Here is a 7,723-nt window from a genome sequence, read left to right as displayed (position 1 = left end):
GTTCATTATTGAGTATAAGGGTTAAGTGCTTTAAAAGAGCTTTTAATGTTCGAAATGATTAAACAAATTCATTCGTTTAAATTAAGCCCAAGGGCAAAGAGGATCAAAGTCGGATAGGGGAAAAGAGAAAGTAGACGAATAGCCGTGGATATCTAGTCGTCAACCGCTTCCGAGGTAAGTTTTAAGTGATTAAACGTTGAGTAAATTCAATCATAATAGGACATAATGAGTTGATTTAATAAGATATGATGTGGCCATGATATGTCTTAAACTCAAATGGTAAGTTCATATGTGTTTGGACTTGGAAAGTTAAGAGCAAATTGTAATAATTTGCTTTGGACAGCAGCAGTAACGTGATTTTAGAAAATCACTATAAATTGTTGGTGTGGAATTATAGGCTGAATAAAATATGTAATCAAGGCTTAATTAGTCTAGTTTCTTATAAAAGAGACCTTGTGAGCAAACAAATTTCCTATAAAGAGATATTTAAAGTTGTGTGAGACGGTGTCAGAATGACTCCGAAATCCCCTGTTCTGTTTTTAGAAAATCATTATAAATTGTACAAAAATGGTTATAAGATAAAATTCATATGCTTAGACTCCTTAATGGGTCTAGTTTCAAATGAAATCAAATACAACACATTTTGAATTCTGTAAAATGACAAATTTGATTTGTAGTGAAGAGTGGTCAGATTAGTCAAACAGTGAAACAGGGGAAACTTTAAGAAAAATCTGGTATTGATTGGCCGAACCTAAAATTCTGAAAATTTTATGGATGGAAGATATACGAGTCTATATTCAGGGAAAATTAACGGCAAGTCATTTGGAGTTTTGTAGCTCCAGTTATAAATAATTTAGTGACTACTGCTCAGGAAAACAGCTCGTAGTGAATATGTGATTTTGTTGTAAACATGGATAAAACTTGTTTTAGTTACTCATAAGCTATTGATTAAACCCATACGTGAATTCTAAATCGTGATATTGTAAAACGATACATGAGTGTTAGATGGATCTTTGATATTAAAATTTGTGAAATTGTAAGTTTATGAGTATTCGAATATGAAATGATAGTATGGCGTGAAATTGAATTATTCATTGGGAAATGATTAATGTAGATTCGGCCAAGACAAAGTGTCTACATGATAGTATATGTGATATGTGAAGTATATTTGGATAATTGTGATGTGAGTGTATATATATGTGATAAGGCCTAATGGCCAATGTGATGAATGTGAAAGTGTATATATGTGATAAGGCCGAATGGCCACTGTGATGAATGTGAAAGTGTATATATATGTGATAAGGCCGAATGGCCAATGTGATGAATGTGAAAGTGTATATATATATGATAAGGCCTAATGGCCGATGGGATGAATGTGAAAGTGTATATATATATGTGATAAGGCCTAATGGCCGATGTGATGAATGTGAAAGTGTATATATATGTGATAAGGCCTAATGGCCGATGTGATGAATGTGAAAGTGTATATATGTGATAAGGCCGAATGGCCAATGTGATGAATGTGAAAGTGTATATATATGTGATAAGGCCTAATGGCTGATGTGATGAATGTGAAAGTGTATATATGTGATAAGGCCTAATAGCCGATGTGATGAATGTGAAAGTGTATATATGTGATGAGGCCTAATGGCCGATGTGATGAATGTGAAAGTGTATATATGTGACAGGGCCGAGTGGCGAACGTGATGGATGTGAAAGTGTATAAATGTGATAAGTCCCGAAGGGCAATTGTGTCAGTACTATATCCAGGTTAAAACCCCGCAGGCTTTATGCGAGAGTATTATCCTGATTAATGTCCGTAGGCTTCGTGCTCGTACTATATCCGAGCTTTAAAGACCCGACGGCTAAATGCTAGGATTCAAGTAAGACTTTGATATTGAGTATATGCATTAAGTTACCATCAAATAAGTATTATGTATTCAAGATGTTCAGGTACGTATTACTTACTCATCGGTGGAGTGATTTCGAGGTGAATTATCAATATCAAAGAGGTAGGTAAATGTGATTAATATTATAACTCCAAATGTGAGAATGTGCTTGGAAATATTTGACCATCTAGGTCATTATTATTCAAAAGTATATATGTGGCAGCCAAGTGTTGCGTTTAATGATATTATAGATCGAGATGAAGCTCTAGATTAACTTCATCGAACAGTTGAAATGAATGACCAATAATAATGATTGAGAACACTTTGTCTTGCTTAAAACTTACTAAGCATTAAATGCTTACTCCGATCTTTGAATCTCTGTTTTATAGATTTTGGTTCGTCAGCTATCGGACTCGGGATTATTGAATTCGAAGTCGCCCACACTATCAAAGCCCTTTTGGTACACTTTTGGTTGAACTCTGAAAATGGCATGTATAGGACTACCCTTTTTGTAGTGGGTCATGGACCCTTTGGATTTGTATAATTTTGGATAGCCATGCGAAAATGGCTTATATATGTTTGAGCATAATGTTATAATCATTTGGTATGGATATGGTTATTGAGAGGTGTGGATATGCTTAACAAGGATTGGCCATGGGAATGGTTAATCACTATCATAATTTGTGCTGTTTATGCTAAAAGGGCTAGTTGAATCATGGAAACTATGAAATAGGTAAAGTCTACTTTAAAGGCAGATGCTGACAGCAGCAGTGATGTAGATTTTGAAAATCACTAAAAATAGTAGGAATAGAATTAAATAGTGAATAAATTATTTAAATGAACCTTGATGAATCCACTTTCATATGGAAGAAACGAAACGGTCATATGAGTGGTATGTTAAGAGATAATTAGGTTTTCGTGAGACAAGGCCAGAACGGTTTCTGGATTCCCTGTTCCGACTTTGGAAATTCATTATAAATTAACCAAAGATAATTAGGATTCATGCCATATATGTATAGATTCCTATCTGAGTCTAGTTTCTATAGAAACAAACGGCATCAGTATTGAAGCCTTGTACAGGGAGATATCTGAATTGTAATGCATGAAGGTCAGTGTAGTCGCACCCTGTAACAGGGGAGACTTTAACTAATAAACTGTACTAATTGGCCCAACCAAAAATTCTAGAAAAACATATGTAGATGGACATAGGAGTCTAGTTTCAGGGAAAAATCACGAAACTGATTTTCGAGTTGTGAAACTCAAGATATGATTTTTAAGGTGACAGCGACACAGTTAGTCAGCTATCTGGAAAAATTTAAAATGGACTGCGATAGTAAGCGAATTTAGTCTGTAAACCCCTCGTGTCCGACTCCGACAACGGTCTCGGGTAGGGGGGGTTACAGCGGATATCAGTGGTGGCACTCGAAGAGGTCGTACCTGGTCCCTTTTGTTTTTTAGAAGCGGGGACTGTAGCCTTTTTTCCGCGAGTATTTTATCATAATGTCTTGTGAAAGTAAACATAGAATTTAATTTGGACAAATCAACATAATGGGCAAACTAGGAAGCAGCCAAATTCAACTTTAATCAAGCAGACGAAATAAGTAGACTCTTAACCGCTAGTAGAAACTAACTAAATGATTACAGTATATTAGTGAGCCAGTAAAATATGTATTAAATCAACAAAAAAAATGACCTTAAAATATAGATACAGATTACTACAAACATTTAAAACTGAACTTAGGCATAAAATCATCAACAAGAACCAATAATATCAATGGAGCAATAAAAATGTATTGAATTAGAAAGATAAACAAGGGTAAAGTAATGGGAATAAGAATACTAAAAATACCAATAGTAATAAAACAACTAAAATATTGTAAAGCACTTAGGGGTGTAAAAGAGGGAACCAATAGTGGTGGTCGGTGGTGGCCGCAACGGTGGACGGTGGTTGAATAGTCGGTGTTACTGGTTGAAGGTATGGGTGGTTGTGTGAGTGGAATGAAGGAAAAGGGAGGAGAGGAGAGGTTTTGTGGCTGTGGGGGGTGAACAAGGAGGAAGAAGGGAGAAGGGGCAAGTTCGTCGTTGGCGGTTCATCGGAGAATAGTGGCTGGAGTAGAAGGGGTTGTACTTGTGGCGGCTGAAGGGGAAATGAATAGTAAAGGGAGTGAAAGGGATTAATAGTGGGTTTTAAATAAGGGTGGAGAGAAATTATGGTTAGGGGAGGGGAATAAAAGGGGGCCAAGGTCGTGCCAACCCCGTGTTGATCGACACGGTCGTGGCCCACGCCCGTGTGGTGTGTTCCTAGCCTGTGTTTTTCGTGAAATCTTAGTCAGCGTCACACACGGTCCCTTCGACATGCCTGTGTTTATTGGTCGTGTGCCCCACACAGCTGCGTCGCACGGCCATGTGCATGTATGTTCGCTTCTCTCACGCCCGTGGTAGGTCCAACACGCCCGTGTTCATGACTTGTGCTTATGGTCTGATAATATAAGTCAGTACTGCACACTTCTTGTTGACACACCCGTGTGTCTAGGCCGTGTGACCCACACGACCGTATCACACGGCCATGTGGTGATTTATTCGTTTCTCCCACGCCTGTGGTAGGTCCAACACGCCCGTGTCTATTAATCAGAATTGCGCACGGCTTTCGGGCATGACCGTGGAATTAGCCTGTGTTCTATTCTGACTTGTTGAATATTTTGATCTTTGAGCATGTTCCCACACGGTCTCAGGCACACCCGTGCTCATGACTGTGAGAAGAAGTGGGGAAAAGGAAGGAAAGGAAAAGAATGGGTGGGCGGTGGCCGGAGTGTGGAGGGGGTTGCAGCGGCTAGGGCTTGGAGGGGAAAATTTGAGAAGAAGAAGACAAAAAATGTTAGGGTTGGGGGTTTTAAAAGAGACATGGTCATGTAAGGCCCGTGTTGGGCCACACGGCCGTGTCACACGCCCTTGTGGACTCTATGTAGCCCATGTTAATCGCGAATATTGAATGCCCATTCGTCATACGGCTTGGGACATGCTCCTGTGTCCAAGCCGTGTGGTTCCCACGGCCGTGTCGCACGACCGTGTGCCATGTCCTTCGCTTCTCCCACGCCCGTGTGTTATCCCACACAGCCGTGTGCCTTACCCGTGTAACTCTCTGACTTGTTTGAAATTTGAAAATTTAGCTCCAGTTGTCACATGGCCTAGGACACGCCCGTTTGTACAAGTCGTGTGGTTCACACGTCCATGTCATACGATCATGTGGCTCGATACTTAGGGATTTTTAGCTCTATTTCCACACGGCCAAGGACACGCCCGTGTGTCTAGGCCGTGTGGGCCACTGTACCTACATTAAAATACGAAAAATAGCTAAAATAAACTAGTTAGTAGTGTTAGTGCTCGGATTGCCTCCCAAGAAGCGCTTATTTATAGTCTGAGTTCGACTTACCTCATATTTTTACGATCATGGTGGTTCGAGGAGTTGAAACTCCTCATTCCTGTTATCAATCTTACCAAAATAAGGTTTTAGACGAGTACTATTTATCTTAAAAGTGCCAAATTTGGGATGAGTTACCTCGACTGTACTATATGGGAAATTGTTGAGTATCGAAAAAGGGTTTGCTCCACTGGGTTTAGAAGTGGCAACACGAGGGTTTGCTTCATCTAACAGTACCTTGTCTCCAACCTTCAGTTGATTCGATTCACCTTTAACTTTATCATGACATTGCCTTGGTTTATTGGGTATCCTTGGTTTCTCAGTAACTGTTGTTCGCCATTCATCTAGTTCCTCGATTTGTAATTTTCATTCCTCAAGAGTTGTTTGTGGCTCCATCACTTTATCCCTTGGGATTTATTGTACAAAATTCTGAGCTAAAATGTTGTTCTCATGAAGAGAACTCGTAATAACATCTCGATCACTAGATAGTCTGACAGAATTGCGAGCTTGAAGTTTAATCCTGTCATCGCCTACACGAAGCGTTAGTTCTCCTATACCAACATCAATAATAGTTCTAGCAGTTACTAAAAAGGGTCTACCTAGAATTAAAGATACGACACTATCCTCATTCATGTCTAAAACAACAAAATCAATTGGGAATATAAATTTTTCAATTTTAACAAGCACATCTTCAATTATACCCCTAGGGAATCTAGTGGTTTTATCAGCTAATTGAATGCTCATCCTAGTTTGTTTGGGTTTCCCTAGTCCTAGCTACTTAAACATCTTGTAGGGCATGACATTAATACTTGCCCCTAAATCAGCTAGAGCATTGTTAACATTTAAATTCCCAATTAGGCAAGGAATCGTAAAACTCCCTGGATCTTTCAACTTGTTGGGTAGCTTGTTTTGTAGAATAGTTGAGCAAACTACATTTAACTTTACTTTAAATGACTCATCTAACTTTCGTTTGTTTGATAAAAACTCCTTTAAAAATTTAACCCAGTTGGGCATCTGCGAAAGGGTTTCAATAAACGATAAGTTAATATGTAATTTTCTTAATAATTTAAGGAATTTACCGAATTGTTCGTCCGTGTGGTCTTTCCTTATCACCTTAGGGTATGGCACACAAGGTTTATATTCATTACTTACCGACTCCTGTGTACCATGATTCATCTCATCCTTGTCATTACTTACCATAGACTCGTGCGTCATTTCAAATTTAGATTCAACTAACCCTTCTTCGTTGCGTACAGTGATGGCATGGAGTTGCTTCCTTGGGTTAGTTTCTATGTTACTAGGCATGCTACCTTGTGGTCATTCAGAAAGCAACTTGGCAAGCTATCCTATTTGAGTTTTGAGCCCTTGAATTGATGCTTGCTGATTCTTAAGCGCTGTTTCGGTATTCTAAAAATGAGTTTCTGACACCAAGATGAAATTTGTGAGCATCTTTTCAAGGTTCGGTTTCTTCTCTTATTTGTAAGGTGGTTGTTGAAAACCTGGAGGATGTTGTGGTCTTTGATTTCCTTGGCCACCCCACGAGAGATTGGGATGGTTCCTCCAACCTGCATTATTCATGTTACTATACGAATTATTTTGAGATCTAGAATTATTACCCATATAGTAGACTTGTTCCTCCTAGGTGCTAGGGTTGAAGGAGGGATAGTCTGTGTTGTGTACTCCTCCATTTGAATCACACCTCATCACTGGATGTACCTGAGTAGAACCATACAAACCATCAATCTTTTTATTTAAAAGTTCTACTTGGTTAGATAGCATAGTAACTGCGTCGAGGTTGAAAACACCAGCTGCTTTTGTCGGCTTCGTTCTCATGACTTGGCACTGATAGTTATTCATCGACATCTCTTCAATAAATTCGTAAGCCTCTTCAGGTGTTTTATTAGTTAAAGTTCCATCGGTGGCTGCGTCGATCAATTGCCTTGTTGAGGGGTTCACACCATTGTAAAAAGTCTAAACCTAGAGCCATAGAGGTAACCCATGGTGAGGGCACCTTCTCAATAGATCTTTGTATCTCTCCCATGCATCATAAAGTGTTTCTAAATCCATCTACACAAAAGAAGATATTTAAGTAAAAATTTAGCCGTTTTAGCTGGTAGAAAATATTTAAGTAAAAATTTTTAGGTCATTTGTTCCCAAGTGGTGATTGACCTTTACGGTAATGAGTTCAACCACTGTTTAGCCTTATTCCTCAATGAGAATGGAAACAATCGAAAGCAAATGGCATCATAAAAAATGCCATTGATCTTAAAAGTGTCGCAGAATTCCAAAAAATTTGCTAAATGAGTGTTTGGATCATCGTCCTGCAAACCATCAAACTGAACAAACCGTTGTATCATTTGAATCGTGTTAGGTTTCAGTTTAAAATTATTTGTAGCAACAGCAGGTCTAACTATAC

The 7,723-nt window shown here is 38.8% G+C and overlaps 1 non-coding gene across 1 annotated transcript; it reads left to right on the top strand.

Moving 5' to 3' along the window:
- The first annotated feature begins 7,300 nt into the window (after positions 1-7,300).
- Positions 7,301-7,404, top strand: LOC121206634 (small nucleolar RNA R71). Its single transcript, XR_005901702.1, has one exon. It is a non-coding gene; the product is annotated as a small nucleolar RNA R71 (small nucleolar RNA).
- The last annotated feature ends 319 nt before the right edge of the window (positions 7,405-7,723 follow it).

The sequence above is a fragment of the Gossypium hirsutum genome, chromosome A01 (assembly GCF_007990345.1).
Source record: "Gossypium hirsutum isolate 1008001.06 chromosome A01, Gossypium_hirsutum_v2.1, whole genome shotgun sequence".
NCBI classification, from domain to species: Eukaryota; Viridiplantae; Streptophyta; class Magnoliopsida; order Malvales; family Malvaceae; genus Gossypium; species Gossypium hirsutum.
The sequence above is the reverse complement of the archived record's forward strand: the minus strand, read 5'-3'. Positions and strand labels throughout refer to the sequence as shown.